The following is a 19,193-nucleotide window of genomic DNA, read 5'->3' as shown; positions in this document are numbered from 1 at the left end:
GGACATCAACCACACAGAAGTCATAGCATTCCTGGATGACTTGATAATATTCTCAGCAATGTTTGAGGAACAAGCAAGGCTAATGAAGGTTCTTCAGTGTTTGACAGAACACAAATGAAGCTGTCATTTTCCAAGCGCAAGTATTTTTCAAACATCTGTTAAGTATTTGGGACACATGATCTCATGGGAAGGTATACAACCTGACTGACAAATCGTGCGCTTTAAAGTATTGGCCAAGGCGAAGGACTATGAGAGAAGTAAGGACTTTCCTGGGATTTGCAGGATACAAAAGAAAATTTGTAGAGCAGTATTTGGCTGTTACTTGGAAATCACTTCTCATGGGAGGAGGAAAGAAGGGATACTGTAGTATAGACAAAAGCTCTCAAAAGCTAATGGATCAATGGAGTCACAGCTGTCACAAAGCCTTTGAAACCATAAAAGGACCATTAACTGTGCCTGTCTTGGGGTTTGCCAACTGGAAGTTTCCATATATATTACATACAGATGCCATCTTAGCAGGATTGGGAGTGGCAATGTATCAAAAGCAAGACTCAGAGTAATTGCATATGCCATTTCAGAACTGAGTGCAAGTAACATAACTATCCTATGCATAAGCTTGAGTTCCTAGCTGTGAAATGGGCTGTATCAGAAAAATTCCATCATTATTTGTATATATGTAAAATTTGAAGTTGTGACTGATAATAATCCTTTAACATACACTCCTACAACTTCAAAGCTGGATGCCACATCTTATCAGTGATTGGCAGCATTAGCAACTTATGGTTCCGCAAGTCAAGCAAACTGAATAGGAATGCAGATGGTTTATTATGTAGGCCGCATGAATCTGAGGTTGAAGATAAGAGTGCATTATATCTTCAAGAGTGAGTTTCAGAAACATTATCCAAAGCCCAACTCATGTCTGAGCACTGGAAACAACTGTCAGCAGCTACTTGGGTTGCTATGTGGCAAAAATAAGCAGTATATATATATTATGGTTCAGACATGTGGAGAAAATGCCAGTAAAGAGAGAGTCCATCGATGATTAAATTACTGTCATGCAATGATAGTGTTGTGCCAGATGAGTACAATTGCCTAGATCTATGGCAGGAAACTACAGTGCACTTGGACTTTGTGTTGGAGATTGGAGAAAGATACACGAGAAAGATAAGTCAGTGGCAAGAATAATTCAGATGACAGTTGAAGGTAAAAGACTTAGCAGGGGAGAGCAGGGACAGGAATCTTCCAAGGTTCATTTGCTACTATAAGAGTGGAATAGACTTCACTTAGATGAAGGAGTACTCCATTTAAGAGCGAGGAAGAGAGAATAAGTCATTAATCAGTTAGTACTTCCATATTCTCAATGGCACCATGCTACAAACTATCCATAATGAAGTTGGACATATAGGCATAGAACAAACTTGAGAATTAGCCAGAGATAGCTACTATTGGCCTAAAATGGTAATTGATGTTGATCACAAGTGCAAAATCTGTGAGAAGTGTATCAAAAGAAAAGCCTGAGCACAAAAAGCAGCACTTTTAGTGAATATTAAGGTTTATTCACCACTGAAGCCAACATGCATAGCTTTCTTAGTATTAGAACCTGATGACTGTGATACAAGGAATATTTTGGTGATGACTTATTATTTTACTGGGTATAGCCAGGCATATCCTATTAAAGACCAAACAGGAAAAAGCATTGCTAGTACTGTATGGAAAAGTTTCATCTATCATTATGGTTTTCCAAAAAGGATACATTGTGATCAAGAAGCAAACTTTGAATGGGAGCTGATAACAGAGCTATGCAACCTAGTAGAGGTAAAAATAAAGAACTACTTCTTATCATCCACAAGGAAACCTTATACAGCATTTCAATAGAATGCTGTTCAGCATGTTAGCGATCTTGATGGATTAAAAAAAACAAACAAACAAAAGAATGGAGGAAGTATATTAAATGGTTGGTTCATACTTACAATTGCACCAGAAATGACAGAACTGGAGAACTCCATATTTCTTAATGTTTGGCAGACAGCCATTATTACCAGTTGACTGTTTTGGAATTAAGGCAAATCTGAAATAAAATTCTTCATGTACTTTTGATGAGTTAAAAGAAAACTGAAGCATGCTTATGAGTTGTCAAGAAAAGAACTGAAGGAAAGTCAGAAAGCTCACAAGAGGTTAAACTTTCATACATATCTGAAGGTGACAGGGTCCTAGTTTACAATCTCAAATTAAGAGGGAAACAAGTTAGCAGACAGATGGGAACCCCAGATATATGTTGTGGTTTGACAATTGCAACATGACTTTCCTGTTTAAGTTGTGAAACTAGAAATAGTATGGAGTCCCGTGGCACTTTAAAGACTAACAGAAATAGTATTACATGTGAGAGAACACTGCATTGTGATTTATTGAGGCCATATGGTTTTATTTTGACTGCAGAAAAAGACGAGTTTCAACATGACAATGGTTCTGAAAGTAACTTACTAGGAGCGAAATGGTTTAACTCTCAAGGAGATAATCTTTCTGGATCACAGGAAGCTGAAACAACTTTTGGATTGAACCCTGAAGCATCAGAATTTACACCCAAAGATTCAACTTTTTTATATGCAGTTGAGACATGGCAACCACATGCTGAAAGCAAAGTATTAATGAACTCAGAAGACACTGTACCATATGAGCATGGGGATAGATTGCCAGATGCATCAGAGTTCCCTTTGTACAATCAAAAAGCTACATTACATATACACCTGGTGAAGAATTGGTGAAGAATTGCCTGATGTTTCTATCGAAGTTGAAAAAAGCAGATACAGAACAAGATGTAGCACAGAACTCCGAGATATCAGCTAAGAAAATTGTAGCTGAAAATTTGCTTTGCAGGTCACAGAGACAAAGGCATATGCCAGGGGTCGGCAACCTCTGGCATGGAGCTCGCCAGGCCAAGCACCGTGGCAGGCCAGGCCAAGTACCCTGGCAGGCCAGGCCACTTTGTTTACCTGCCGTGTCAGCAGGTTCGGCCGACTGCAGCTCCCACTGGCCGCGGTTCGCCATCCCAGGCCAATGGGGACAGCGGGAAGCACCACGGGCCAAGGGATGTACTGGCCGCGGCTTCCCACAGCCCCCACTGAGACGGCAAACCGTGACCAGTGGGAGCCGTGATTGGATGAAGCTGCCAACATGTCAGGTAAACAAACTGGCCCGGCCCACCAGGGTGTTTACCCTGGCGAGCCGCGTGCTAGAGGTTGCCGACCCCTGGCATATGCCAAGGAAATTTCAGGACTATGTGCATAGCCTCTCCTGCACTCCGCTTGTTGAGCAACATGAGCACAAATACTGGATTCATTAGCTTTACAATGAGTACTGTAGTATTAACTGATACAATATGTGTGATTGGTAGAGATTTTATAGGACTGTCGTCCAGTAAAGAAGAATGTAATCCATCACTCTGTGCTGTCTTTTTTAAACAGTAATAGATTTTTTTTCTTTTGCAGTAGGAGAGTTTGCAGCTTTCCACTGATTCCAGCTAGTCTGGGACTAGCAGGTGAATCATAAAAGATTAGGGTTGGAAGAGACCTCAGGAGGTCATCTAGTCCAACCCCCTGCTCAAAGCAGGACCAACAACAACTAAATCATCCCAGCCAGGGCTTTGTCAAGCCAGCCTTAAAAACCCTCTATGGATAGAGATACTACCACCTCCCTAGGTAACCCATTCCAGTGCTTCACCAAAAGAAAAAATTCATAAATGCTAGGCACATGCTTAGTAGGATATTCCCAAGGGTGGGAGCCAATTCCATGCCCAAATATAAAGAAAAAAAAATCTTCAGTTAGTTGAGCCAGACCCAGAGGGAGACAGCCATACCAGAAAGGTGGTACTGATGCTCACAGGCCGGCTTTTACTAAAGGCAGCAAAAAGGATAACCACAAGGAGAAGGATACCAGCCGTACAGAAAACTGGGCGCTTGCCACATGTTCAACTCAGGTCAGTTTGGTGACAAATGCCAAATCATCAGTGCACGTTTTAAGTACATAGGATTTATGGCCTGTATACCTTTTGGTACTCAATAAATCTGTATGTTTGATACTATTATTTTTGTTTGGATTTGTTATGTTTGCTGGATTTGCTGTAACGATAAGGAGCCTCAGTTTACCCTCAAATTGTCTCCCTATAAAGTTTTTTTGTTTGTTTTTAATCTGCACCGCTTTACTACATTGTGCTGTCTGTTCCAAACTGGAGCCACTAAGGCTATGGACATCCACAGCTGTCCAAATTTGCTTATTTACCTTATGTGTTATTATCCACAGGTGGGAGTTCTGCTGTCAAAACAGGCTGAACTTGCTCACTATTCCTGCAGCAAAATGGAATTATAGTGGGTACTTGTGTAATCAAAGTTTAGTGGGTGACATAACAACACACAGTATTCTTTAATACAACATTGTGATTTTCTTCCAGGGAAGTTTACTGGCAGTAACTGATGTTTATACATGATATGCCACTATAGTTTTATTTCATTCAATTAATGTGGCAGAATTTATATCCACGGTTTAATTTGTATTTTGTAGCACAAATTCTTGCAACGTTTTCTATGCAGTTCTGTCATCATCCAATTTTTTCTTTTTCTGACACAAGAACACTATCAAGGAGCAGTTACTATTTTTTTCCCTGATGAAAACAAAAAACTCTCCTATGTGCCACACTTCAAAATACAGAAGATTTAAATGTTCATTAAGCTTTCAGTCTGTCCACTTCCCCATTTAGCTGGTTCCTTTCTGATGATGTCACTTAATTATGAACGGTGAAGCTTTTAACTGCTGAGAATTTAACATGTTTGGTTATGAATGATTAAGGGTGCATAAAGTTTTTACTGGCACATTAATCGCCTGGTATCGAAAGAGGCATAAAACTAGTTAAAAATTCACTGGTTCTTGACCAGGAGAAGCATAAAGTTTTAGCAACTGCTCACAGATTGCCCACTTCAAATGATAGGCCAACCAAGTGATGTTTGATTTCCACCACATGCCACCCACTCTTTCCTTTCTTAGTTAATAAAAAAGTTTGGACAGCATGGGCAGCTTGCAACAGCAATAACGAAAATAGAAACAGATTGGTCCCACAATGGTAGGTCCAGGCATGTTGCTTTGGATACCTGACCTTAGAGCATCTGCATTCTTCTGGATTAAGGTAGCTAACTTGCCCAAATTGTCTGTAATTCATCACTGTGTCCTGAAGGTAAAGTCTTGTATCTAAATCTATTTGTACAACAATAATACTTAGAGATCCCAACTGAGATCAGGGCCCCATTGCGTTAGGTGCTCAAACTACACTAATAAATAACAGTCCTTCCTCTAAAGAGACAATCTAAATAGGAAAACAGACAAAAGGAAACATTATCTCTATTTTACAGGCAGCGACACAGAAATTAAGTGACTCCTCCAAAGTCACACAGCTAGTCTATGGCAGAGGTGGGGAACAAACACAGATGTCCTGGGTTTCTGTGCAATGACTTAATGACAAGCCATTATTTTTCCCTAAATGGCCTGGTATATGCACCAATACTGGATTTCCTCACTTACATCAGCTATTTTCATGTACAGTATATATGTTTTGTACATGCTTAAGTATACATTCGTTTGCTTTGGACTTTGGAAATCTAGCATTGTATGTAGCAACACAAGCATCTTTCTTGGAACAAGCTGTTTACCCAATTATCCAGGCCAGGCCTGCACAACATACAGCCCGCGGGCCGCATGCAGCCCGCAGAGGCTCACTGTGCAGCCCGCGGTGGGATTCAAAAGGCTCTGAGCTGCCCACAGCGGTGGGGAGCTCAGAGTTCTTTAAATCTCAGCCGTGGCATGGATTCAAAAGGCTCTGAGCTGCCCGCAGTGGCAGTATGGTAACCCTATTGGTACAAAAAATACATACTGTGGCAGAACTTTTTATAGGGAACCGGTTGCTAAAAATGAAAGGCTTTTTTTATATATTTTTTTTGCTTTCAGTCATTCCTGTCGGGGCCCCACCGAAAATGTTCGAATTGGGCCCCGCACTTCCTAAAGCCGGCCCTGCCAGCTGCGGACGGGATTCAAAGGCTCTGAGCTGCCCACAGCCGTGGGGAGCCCAGAGCCCTTTAAATCTCAGCCGTTGCAGGGATTCAAAGGGCTCTGAGCTGCCCGCAGAGATTCTCAGCCGTGGCTGAGATTTAAAGGGCTCAGGGCTCCCCGTGGCCACGGGCAGCCCAAAGCCCTTTGAATCCCGGCGGCGGCTCCAGCGGATGCTCTGGGGCTGGGATTTAAAGGGCTCGGGCTCCCCTCAGCAGCAGGAGCTCTGGGCCCTTTAAATCCCTGTCCCAGCCCCACAAAGCTCCGGGTTCCCGCAGCCGCTGGAGCCCCGGGCCCTTTAATTTGACCCTGAGGGCTCCCAGCCAGCTCTTCAGCTGGGAGCCCCTGGTTGATCTAAAATCAAGTATCACCTCCCCACCCCCAACCTTCCTTTTTGGCCCACAGCTGTTTTGGTGGGGCAGCACTGGGAAAGGAGGGTTTGTTTCTGCAGGGCTGGGCGGTGCTGGGGCGGAGTGTTTCTGCTGGGCCGGGGGGGGGTGTTTCCGTGGGGCCGGGGGGGTTTGGCCCTCAGCTGTTTTCTTTGGAGTAATGTGGCCCTCGCCACTTTACGAGCTGTGCAGGCCTGATCCAGCCAAACAAAAGTCACCAGAATAATGCTTCTCTCATAGAAGCAGGGGCTGAAAAGAAATTCAGAACAAAGTGACTTCCCATCATGGCTTTGAAAGGTTGAGGCCATGAATTCTACAGTGTGGAAAGAGAAGGCAAAGAGCAGTAGTAATGAATGTGATGTTGGTAAGACATGGCCTGGTTAGAGGACCTAATGGATACCTCCCGAGACATTTACAATAAGCCTATTTTGGGCACTGGGGGCATGTGGCTTGTATGCTATAAATAGAGTGGCTCTATGTCAGGATCTTCTTGTTTCTTTTTGTTTTGGGAAGGGTAATTGGGGTGATGTAGAAGTGACAGACTACTATTGTTATGAGCACTAGTTTTTTCCTTTAAATGTGTTATTAGTATATCATGCTTAAGTTGCTTTTTAGGTCAGCAGTTAAGGTTTCATGGGGTTATCAATTGCTAACTAATCTGAAATTAACTTCATAATCACTTCAAGGCCTTAAGGAAAGTATTCATGTGAAACACAGAAACTAAGACAAATAAGAACCATAATCTTGTTTATCTTTGTCCAATTTGCTTAAAGAGATGAGAGAGAGAGAGAGAATGGTTCATATACTGTATCTTAAGGTGCTTAATACAGCTCCTGCTCATAATCCTGACATGGGTGTGTGAGATCCTATTAGAAAAAACAGTTATTACTTTGCTCAGTTGAATAAAGACATTTTTTCTTGCAAGAAAATAGGCTGAAACATAACTGCAAAGCAATTTCAGCACTAAGAGCTCCCATGTACTGTCCCAATCACCACCTTGCTTCAAAATAAATTCTAATAAAAGTTTACAACATGAAATAAATATGGTATCTCTAATGATGTTGCTAGCTGAGGCTGCCCAGCAGAAAGCATTTTTTTTTAACATTAGCATAAAAATAAAAGCCAGCTGAGATTCCCTCCACCCCTCACCCCCGTGGGACTAGCTGTACCTTCTTTAAAGCAAACTTTCAGGATGATAAAGCAATGGCATGATGAATATTGGAAAAGGTCAATACTAATTAACTGCATTAATGCATTTTACAAAGAAACAGCTGGTAAAAGACACACTGATTTCTTTCAAAATGACAGCAGCAAAAGATTCCCCCAACTAGCATCCTGTGAGAACCCATTTGAGGGAAAGCAAACATTTGTTTCTGGACTATTCGACTAAAGACTTTACAGATCTTTTCACAAAGATTGTAGACAGTTCAACATCGCATATATTTGCTTTTTCAAAAGGATCCATTTTCTTAGGTCATGAATTCATTGAAAGTCACATATTTGGAGACAAAACCAACCTTACGATGTTAGGTCAAATGGTGGTGTAGAAAATTAAATGCTTGCACAAGTCTTAGGATATTAACCCTCAGATTTGCTAATTTTTAAATGGAGGTAGTTGCACATTGACTACCTACATTCTACCTTCAGTTTCAACTGGAAGTTATTCTTTTTCACATCCTAGCCTGCATTGTTGAACATATGTTGCATTCCACCTCAGAGGTGACTTGAGATCTGAGGTGGGTGAAGACACATATGTGTGAGCATGCACATATGGAAGGCACCAGCTGCTTTTACTATTGTGTCATGTCCTCCTCTCCACACAAATCATGTCCAAGCTCTCTTCCACAGAGTCAATATGTCTGGAACCCTTTTCTGACAACAATCTACCAATCTCCATCTTCTGATCCTTTACATCTCTTCCCAAAACTCAGTATTGCTCAAAGGGAAAAGGAGAAAATAGTTCCAAAGATTGAGGGGGAAAAAAGGAGAAAACTACCCTGTAACTAGAAAAAATGATGATCATTCCCTTCATTTGTATCTAACTCTTTTGGTTTTCCATTTAGCATCCTCAACCTCCCCAAATATCCCCAAGGATTCTAAGCCATCTCTCTCTCTCCCCGCCCCTCCACCCTCTTGTCCTGACAATGCTGGATCCCAGCTACCCACTCCCAAGTATGTATCTTTTGTTGAAGCTCAGAAAGTGTTGATATGCTGACAGATAGAGTTTGGTTTCTGGGGGAGCAAGGAGGAAACAATCTACCTTTTTTCTGACCTGTGGTATGGATTATAGAGTAACTCTTATTTGCAAATATGACCATTAAAAATGTATCCATTTGAAAGTTGAAATCTATTTTACAGAAACCCTGTGGAAATAGTATGAACTACAAGTAGTGCTACTTCTCCTTATTTTATAATATTAATACATTAATTATAATTTTATAATATTTAACTATATTTTATATTATAATATAAACACTCTTATTCAGGAGCGTTAAGCAGTGTTGTGAATGCTTCTGCAACAGGTATGTTCTTACTGGTAAAATTATTTTTAAGTGACCATACATTCTCAGCAGTGTTGCTAACTCTCATGACTTTACCATTAGTGTTTTGTGATATTTGGTGTTCTTGAAGCCTCTGCTGCTGGATTCAGTGATTTGTTGAGAATTTCAGATTTCATTAAAAAAAAAGTTTCATCCTCCTGGCTGCAAAGAAAAAAGAAAACCCACACCTTTAAAACATAAATTCTAAGGCCTCAAAAATCGAAGGATTTAAAACAAATTGATTAAAATACATCTTTCAGTACTAAGCTCATAATTTTTGAGCCTCACTTGGGATTTCTGAATGTTTGATGTTGGCAATATAGGTACTGTGAAGCTGTGTGTTCTCTTAGTGGATTTCTCAATGGCTCTTAGACTTTGTGGATAAAAAGTGATATTTTATACAATAAGGTCCTGTGCTGGGGACTGTGTGAAGGGACTCCACGACAAAAGGCTTTGAAAAGGTGATCCAGCTTTGTTCTATTGCTGGGGTGGAAAAGCCTCACCCCATTCTGCTTTCTTAAAGCAACTACTGCTACCAATAGACTGGCAGATTCTACTGCCAGAAGGGACCATTGTGATCAACTAGTCTAAACAAATTCCAATCTTGATTTAAATGTTGTCAGTGGCAGAGAATCCACCACAACCCTCCTGTGCCCTGCTCATTTGCAGGGGACTAGCCACAATCCACCCGATTTACAATATCTGAAGTCTTTTAGGATTCTTCCCAGTGAAAGGAGCTATATATAATAAATATAAGTTATTTGCAGACCAACAGGGATATCATCGAACAGACTAGACATGCACCTGTGGGATACCTATGTTTACTGCATATTGCTGAAGGAGTTCTAAGAACCTGGATTATAGAATGGAATAGATGAATTACTATTCCCAATCCAAAATGGTAGGTATATTTTTTTCCTTCCCATGGGGCAGCAACATTTTGTTTACTTTTTTCTAGCACCTATTCTGCTGAAACACCTGATTTTTGGGGCATCTTTTTAGTTCCCTTCCAGTAACAGATGCAAACAAAATAGCGGGGGAACAACACTATTCCAGTTTCTTGGAAGAATAAACGAGCTTGCTCTTTAGATCATTATAATACAGAGCTGTATACTTCTTTAAATATGTAGCTGGTGAAATTACAGTTACATAAACAATTTATCTCTTTTGTAGTATTGACCACTGTGTTTTAGACTGACGAGTCAATATAGCTTACTTGCTGTAAGAACAGAAGGTGCCACTAAAATGATATTGACAGGATAAATGTGGCATAAAGGAAAGGCCTGCAGAGCTGGCTTCTCTGAATGTAGGATTTCCCTCTTCAGTCTGCTAAAGGGAGAATGTGAATCACGGACAAAAAAGAAGCATGCTATTGGATAAAAGTACAAAATAGTATCAGTACAAAATCTTGAGTGGATAGAAAGGTAAGAGTCACACTTTAAAAAAAAATTACTGTCTTAATGATAGCTATCAGAAAATAATAGCCAAATATCAGAAAACAGAGAAAGGAAAAGGAGAAGATCTGGACAAAAAAGACAGTATTGGGCCTTGACAGTAAGATCAACCTACAGACAATAAACGGCCTTGAGCTCATCCATTTGGCCACTGTTCTTGATCATTTTCTGATACTTTGGATTCCCTGGAAGGGGTTTTCTCTGTTTTTACATTAATACAATTAAAGAAAAAGAAGGAAGAACGGAGATTAACTGTTAAGAGAAAAGGAAAGGAGCTACTCAAGAACAGGGCATTATGCGATTCCTAAATACCTTCTGTGTCAGTACTGAGAAGTAGAACTGAAATATTGGAGAAGGAAAAGGTGGCATTGAGACATCCAAGAAAACTCCTAAGTGATTCTGAGCATGAGATGAGTTGGATGTAAATACTTAGAGTGTAAATGGCACAATGGGTTAGGGAAAGGGACCATAGCTCCATGGACAGACCATCTTATGGATACGTTTCCTCTCATTTACGTGGACGACCATCTCCTCCCATTTGGGATTCCAGATTGCCTTCCCTTCCACTTGCAATCATGTGATGTCTATGGCAATTACAGCAAACTACATATAAATATTAGGAAGATATTTGGATATTTTTCCGTGTTAAGTTGGTGGCTCCAATTCCCTAAGTGTGGTTCCCCTTTGCTCTCCTCCTCGTACACATAGCCTCTAGCGGAGGCACCTAGGCTGTCTCTTTTACTTTGTATGCTGCTTTGGCATGCAGTGTAGAGCCTGGGCTTCTGTAGAAGCAGCTGGACTTAAGGAAGTGCAGATAGAGCTACGTGCTCTGCTGGCTCCCCATAAATCATGCTTTGAGAACCCCGGTGTTAGGACACTAACTCTACCTCCGGATATCTTGTTTTAAATTATAAGGCGTTAACGTGAATTTGATGGTGTCCTGCTAGCCCCACTGCGATAGGTCATAAAAACCCCAGCCTGCAAATGGTTTCTGTTCAAAGAAGCTCAGGATAGTAGTAGCAGCAGTGTTGGCAATTTTGTATAGTCCAGCTCAAGATAGTATTATTTATTAATCTCTTAAATCCATGAATATTAAACTCAATCACAACTTTAAAAATAATCTAGAATATAGGACATTTCCTCAGAATGCAATGTTGAGCATCTCTGCCTTGTTTTTTTATTGTGAAGCTAACAGAAACTACAGGAATCTGAGGGGAGTCATAATTCTTTTGTTTGTTTTCAGCTACATAGTTCTACAGAAGAAGAAAACCAGATGAAAGGTTTTGGTATGAATCATCAAGGTACAATATCAATTGTTAAACTATTTGCCTTATTATGGAGATTTATTAGTAGGGTAACCAGACAGCAAGTGTGAAAAATCAGGAGACCAGGAGTGGGGGGAGGAGAGGAGAAGGGGGTGGTAAACAGGTGTCTATATAAGACAAAGCCCCAAATATCAGGACGGTCCCTATAAAGTTGGGACATCTGATCAACCTATTTATTAGTGATGTTTAAGGTTGAGGTAGTTCTTCAATCCCTATTTTCAGTCACTTATAGATTTCTCATGAAAATTACTTAGTGTTTCCACCAATATAAATTGTATCTTTTATTGTGAGTTTAATGTTTTCAGTATGTTATAGGTCTGCTAAGGATATTTTGTAATCTGAAACCAACTAATGAGGCAATCTGCATTTCCATGGCAATATAATTTTTTTAAGCAAGCAATCAACATGCTAATCAAAGTTTATGCAAACCTCCTAAAACCCTCTCTTTTGTTCATAGCCCACGGAACCTTTAAAATCTATTGAATGTAAATTCAAGTAAACATGGAAAAAGAAAACAAGAAAACAAGAATGACAGCAAGGTTATATTTAAAGTTACCTTGGATGATACACAGAAAGAGGTGTATTGTTTCATTGTATTTGATTTCAAGCAATGATGCATTCAAGTGGGTAAGAGCTTTGTTACCAAAAATAAAAGAGAAACTACAGTTTACCGTACCTAGCAAAGTGTGCTACGTTGAATTCCTTTACAAATTGTCCTGACATCCTGATAAAATCCAAGGCTCAAGGACTTGGAGTGAAATCCTAGCTTCACTGAAGTCAATGGGAGCTTTGCCAATGACCACACCAGGGCCAGAATTTTATCCTTTTTTTCTAGCACTTAGTCATAGTTCTGTTCTCTGTCTGAATGAGTGTAACGTGATATGTGAGTGGTGAGGAATAGTGACTAGTGAATACATGTGGTTAAGCAATCCACAAGCTGAAATTTCTTCAATATGGCATCTCTATATTTTCAATTGAGGATACAACAAATTTGTAAATATGAAATCTGATTTGTGAACAAATTGGCAAACAAAAAAAAGTTTGATAAATGTTATGAATAGCCATTTCAAAGTAAATTTTTGTGAAATGAAGGACTGTTTGTAAATTTAGTGCTCTGTGTTTTAATTAATTATTGTATAAGTACGTAGGTGCTGTTATAAGACCCTATAGAATTTTGCTATCCTTCCTAATTCTGATGTGGTGGTATTTCTGTGCTTATATCAGAGTACAGGTAGCAACATTCTGCACAAGCAGTAACCTAGCAGATGGGGAAGGTAAAGTTTTGAAAGATAATAGTCATCATTATGACTATGGCTAACCGATTTTGTTTTAGAAGCCATTGAATTGACTATAATTCAGGGACTGGCAACCTTTGGCATGCAGTCTGCCATGGTAAGCACCCTGGCGGACAGGGCTGGTTTGTTTACCTGCCGCGTTCACAGGTTCGGCTGATCGCAGCTCCCATTGGCCACGGTTCACCGTTCCAGGCCAATGGGGGCTGCAGGAAGGCATGTCCATCACATCCCTCAGCTCATGCTGTTTCCCGCAGCCCCCATTGACCTGGAGTGGCAAACCACGGACAGTGGGAGCCGCGATCAGCCGAACCTGTGGATGCAGCAGGTAAACAAACCAGCCCGGCCTGCCAGAGTGCTTACGTTGGTGGGCCATGTGCTAAAGATTGCTGATCCCTGCTCTAATTAGTATTTCAAATCAAAATCTTGTGAATGATCACTGGAGCTGGCAGAAATTTTTCAGTAGAAGCCTTTTTTGCCAAAAATATATATTGAGATCAAATGAAACATTTCACAAATGTGTCTATTGAAATGAATAAAAGAAAAATAATAATTGGAAATGCTTCATTGTGATAATGTTGATATGAAACATTCAGTTTTTCAGGCTAGATGCACAAGAGGATTTAAGCATTATTTGTAGAACTGAGGGGGTGACAGTGTCTCCTCATGTACCCATAACCTAGTGGTTACCCCACTCATCTGGTGTCTGGAAGTACCAGGTTTGGCTCCTGAATCTGGAAGGGACTTGAACTAAGGTCTCCCCCATTTCCAGGTGAGATTCCTAATCACAGGGCTGTTCTGGAGTGTGTTTCTCTCACTTTCTCCTGGTGAAGCTCTTCCACTTTGTGTAAAGTACTTCAACATGCATTGGGCTGGAGACAGAGTGTAAAAGTGAAGGACTATAGCCGAGGGGTTAGGACACCCACCTGGAGTGAGGGAGGGGTGAATAGCTGCATTCAAGTCCAACCATCTAAGCAGGGATTCAGACTTCGACTCCTGCATCCAGGCAAGTCCTCTAACCATTGGCATTCTGAGTATAAAGTGTCTGTTGCCACCACTACTGTTTTGTATATCTAGTTATTTATTTCCTTTTTCTTTTTTTTTAATGTTAAATAAAAACAAAGTTTAAAATGTCCCCAAATCAAATATTTTATTTTGGGTTGAACTAAAAGTTTCATTTGACCCCAAAGTGGAATTTACCCATCTTTTTGATTGGCCAAAAAATTCTGACAGTGTTTGGTTTTTGTTTGACCTGGACTGAGATTCTTCTCTTCTATTTTTGGAACTGGCAGGGAAACAAATATCTATTATTTGCACAGTTATCTAGCTGCTAGATAATGTTTGTTGGAAAATACCTGTGGTCTAAGCAGCTGCCATTAAAATTTTTACATGGTATTTTGTTTAATATGCCTCCGACTGAAATGGGGAGTTGCAAATTGCGTCTCACCACATCAGAAAGTGCCCAGCGTACTGTACAGTGATTGGGATGAGAGAGGGCCAGCAGCATTTCCACTGCTGACAAAAAGAGGCCAAGTTTCATTCTACAAAGCCCCATCACTGGGGCTGCAGAAACCAGGTGCAGAGCACATACATCCCATTTTATGAACTGCACTGGACAACTGTTGGTGCTATGTATGGATGAATTTAACCCTTGGCATAGTGGACCTTTTTCTGTGTGGTTAAATGGAAAGAGTCTGCAGTGTTCTGTCAGACAATTGAGTTTGGTTCCTATTACTTCAATGAATACAAAAATGAAATAAAAGTAATTATCCTTTAGCCACACCATGAGTGATGATCTCATCAGATCTCATAAAGGAGTCCATGAAATAGACATTTTTGTGCACCAGAAATTACACCCACTGCAGAACCTCCTCCTGCAATTCTGAATACACTTCTCCCTTACTGTTTATATTAACGATTCTATCAACATTTCTCTCCTTAGATGGCTGTCACCCAAGAATTGTCCAAACCTAACTTTACCGTATTGAGCTTCTGAGATCTGACAAGATCACAACCCAAGGTGTGTGGCCAAAGGGTAGCTTTATGAATTTTTAAGTCTATAAAAGATTGTTGGAATGTCTCATTTTTGTACTCACAGAAATGAAAGAAAACAAGCCTACGTTTCTTCACATAAAACTGCTCTTTTCATTTAAACCTCTGTGACACTGAACCAGAAAGAATTAAGCAGCTAGCAGGTTACATGGCTCATATTCAACCTTTAAAAACATATTAGAAAAGTATATAAATGGTCACTAGGGCTATTCCTTATAATTAGCTAACATAGCCATGGTCCACTATAACCCCCCAGATCCCTGTCCACAGTACTCCTTCCTAGGCAGTCATTTCCCGTTTTGCTTGTGTGCAACTGATTGTTCCTTCCTAAGTGGAATACTTTGCATTTGTCCTTATTGAATTTTATCCTATTTACTTCAGACCGTTTCTCCAGTTTGTCCAGAGTACACTGTTGCTCTTTCATTCAGTCTTCTACCTTTAAATGGGAGGCAGCGGCAGGGCATGAGGAAATACAAGAGATGCATATGGCATAGTTCCATATTTGGACTTCAGGGAGCAGCTGTCTATGTTCAGAGGTTCTGCTAACATTTTAATACATTCATCTTAAAGGGAAAGAAATGTTGCTTTGACAGTTAATCACATCATTAAATTGCACATATCTCTTTACTTTTACAATGGATTAACAGTGTTAACAGCGGATTTTTATCTGACAAGACCCGAAATTGAGGCTTATGTGTTTCTTACACTGCTTTAGGTATCTGAGATCAGCTTTTACAGGAACTTAAACACAGGTTCCGGAAGGTACATAAGAAATTAAACATGTTTACGCATAAACTGGGGATGTCCCTGTTCTGAGGGCCTGTTCTCGTGTTCCTGTCAGAAAAAAGTGTTCATCCACTACTAGGGGTGGGGGTAATTGGCAGGCACGGGAGTGGTGGGGATACTGGCCTCCGACTCCTCTTTACATTCCTCTATGGTCCACGAGTACAAGAGTTAATGGATCATAATCTCTGGTCTTCAGTGTCCCTATGACCTATGGTAGTTAGAACAGACTTGCTAAGTTTTCCAACAAGTGTCTTTTACATTAGACAAAGATGGGATAAGCTGGAAAATTCAAGTCTGTTTCTAAATGTCAAATACCCAAGAGTCCAGGGGTGCCAATATCCAAAGTTTTGGTTCACCCAGTTAAATAGTGATAAAATTTTGATCCGGAACCAGATTCTGAACCCTCTAATCCCTGTCTCCCAATACACCAACATTTGTGAACCTAAATCTGTGAGCTGCACTCTTTCCTACATTTGCTTTAACTGAACTAGTGTCTTTTAGTCCAGTGATTGTCAACCAGGGGTTGTCTTCCAGAGTGTACATCACATCTAGATATTTGCCTAGTTTTACAACAGGAACCATAAAAAGCACTAGTTAAGTCAGTATAAACTAAAATTTCACATAGACAATGACTTGTTTATACCCCTTTATATACTATACACTGAAATGTAAGTACAGTATTTATATTCCAATTGATTTAATAATTATATAGTAAAAATGCGAAAGTAAACCATTTTTCAGTAATAGTGTACTGTGTATATTTTTACATCTGATTTTGCAAGCAAGTAGTTTTTAATAGAGGTAAAACTTGGGGTACCCAAGACAAATCAGACTCCTGAAAGGGGTACAGTAGTCTGGAAAGGTGGAGAGCCAATGCTCTAGTCAATTAGTTTTAGCCATATTATAAGCTGGAATCAAGTTTTGTGATAAACTATGTACAATATGTGTAGGATCACTACACTTTTGTGGTGTAATTGTAGTCAATTTGTATGGGAGAAACTACAATGGTAACTAAAGTACATATAGAGCAAATAACTTTGCTCTTGACAGGAAAACAAAAGAGCCAGGTTTCTTCTGTTAATATTACTATACTATGCTCTGCAGGTAAAATGTTGTTCATGAAATAATTTTAAGGAGAGGTGAATTTATCAGAATGTGACCTTTGCATATGATTTTTCTTTTTTACTTCCACATTGAAAGAATCATGTAAAGAAAAGATGATACACTATTAAAATGAAGAAACAAAGCAAACAAGGAGCAGAGCAAGCAGCGGTTTTTTATGATAATTCACTGGTTATGTTAAATGAAAGCACTGAAATGAATGGGTGCTAGGAAGCATTCTAATGAATACAAGGAGTTTTGGCTAGGATTTCAGCAGCTCTGTAACAATAATTGCATTGATGTATTCGGTCATAAAAGCATCACTTTGACTATCAATATTCTTAATACCATGGAGAACTCTTGCTACATAGCATTGCTACAAAGCTAAGGCAGCGATATGTTCTTTGAGAATACCTTTTTAAATATTTTATGAGCAAGAAGCGACTTACACAGATTGTCCCAAACTAATGCCAAATGAAATGTGTATATCATGACATACCATCATATATTTTTCTTATGCCACTTCTTAGAGAAGTTTTTTAAAATAGAATTTTTAATTGCTACAAATTTTGTATCCCTCTATCCATAAAGCCACATTGCTTTTTTACAGTAGAGACGAACCCCTAAGCCCGTAAATTCAAAATAAAGTTTTAAAATAAAACCATAATGATTTTAAATAGTTTTCCTATACATCAGAGTGTGACCATTTTGAAAGGCTAATTGGTATCTATCTGGTTTATACTTGGATTGTAAGCTCTTAGAGGCAGGGACTTTTTGTACGGTACCTAACACAAAGGAGTTCCAGTCATGGAGCAAGACACTGAAGTGCTATAATAATGACAATAAACTATCATGACCTGATGGGCTAGAAATATATGCTTTATTATTTTTTAGAAATCGGGAATCCCAGGGTTGAAATTTCACCTCACTGAATCAGTGGGAGTTTTGCTATCGATTCTAATGGAGTCAGAATTTGACTCCCCAAAGTATGTAGAGACAAGGCAGATGTTTCTAGTTCTGGATTTGAAATACATCAGTCAAGGACTACATATTGCCTGAATTTTAAGAAGAAACATCATGATAGACAGGAAAGGAAACATTTTTGTGATGTATTTCTTTTTTTTTTCCTTCTCTTTTTTTTTTTTGAAAGCTGCTGAGTTATTCAGAATAAATTTCACCCTGGCAAAGAGAGATTAGTAAAAAGAAGACAAAGTAGGTGGACAGATTTGCAAAATAAATGCAATTAACCACTTGGTTGTATAAATAAATTGTCAGATGGAGAGGATGACAGTAAGTGTTGCTTAACTAAATATTGAGTATAAAGATTTCACTGACCTTCGTTTTGGGATGACCTACATGACCTCCTTATGATTTATAACTTGTCTTATCCACAAATATTTTTAACATGTCCCAGCCTAACTTTTAAGGATAATCTATAGCAAGAATTCATCACAGTACTAGAAATATTCATAGATACATGGCTCATTTCCAAATACATTATTATTATTAATCATACCTAGCTTTTATATAGCACTTTTCATCAGTAGATTTCAAAGTGCTTTACAAAGGAAATCATAATCTTCATTTTGCAGATGGGAGAAAACAGGTACAGAGGGGAAGTAATTTGCCCACAGTCACCCAAGCATGCAAGGAGCACAGCTGGAAATGGAAACCAAGACTTCAGGTCTAAGTCTAGTGGTCTATGCACCAGGCAACACGACTTCCTATTATACTTGATATCAGTACATGTGTTGTAGGAATATCCATGTGATAAATATATTATGTGCCTAAGGCCGCCTCACTTAAACTCTGTCAACATTTTATTTTCTGCCTGTATCACTTTTAACATCCAAATCTCTCAGCAGCATCCAGAGCTACTATTTAAAAGCAAAACAAAAATGTTCCAGAAAAATGATTCCTTCTTTCCCTGAAATATGGAACTTTCCCCACATAAAAATTACGCTTGTGTGAGATAAAAGATGGGTAACAATTAATCCTTTACAAATAAGTTTAGGGTCAACCTTCTTGCTACACAGTAGGTACTTAAAACTACTGTGATGGCCATGGTATAAAGAGCTGGGTGGATAACGTTTAGGAATATTAGTTTAACACTACTGGAAAGGGCAAATTCCCAATGGGATAACTGACTTTATTCTAGCTTTGATAA

General features: G+C 39.4%; 1 protein-coding gene across 2 annotated transcripts in view; it reads right to left on the bottom strand.

Annotated features, from left to right (window-relative positions):
• Positions 1–19,193, bottom strand: part of GPC6 (glypican 6) — a 1,184,479-nt gene that overhangs the window by 911,957 nt on the left and 253,329 nt on the right. The gene's annotated exons all lie outside the window — the stretch shown is intronic.

Source organism: Gopherus evgoodei, chromosome 1 (assembly GCF_007399415.2).
Source record: "Gopherus evgoodei ecotype Sinaloan lineage chromosome 1, rGopEvg1_v1.p, whole genome shotgun sequence".
Lineage (NCBI taxonomy): Eukaryota > Metazoa > Chordata > Testudines > Testudinidae > Gopherus > Gopherus evgoodei.
Note: the sequence above shows the minus strand (reverse complement) of the source record. Positions and strands in the feature narration are given on the sequence as shown.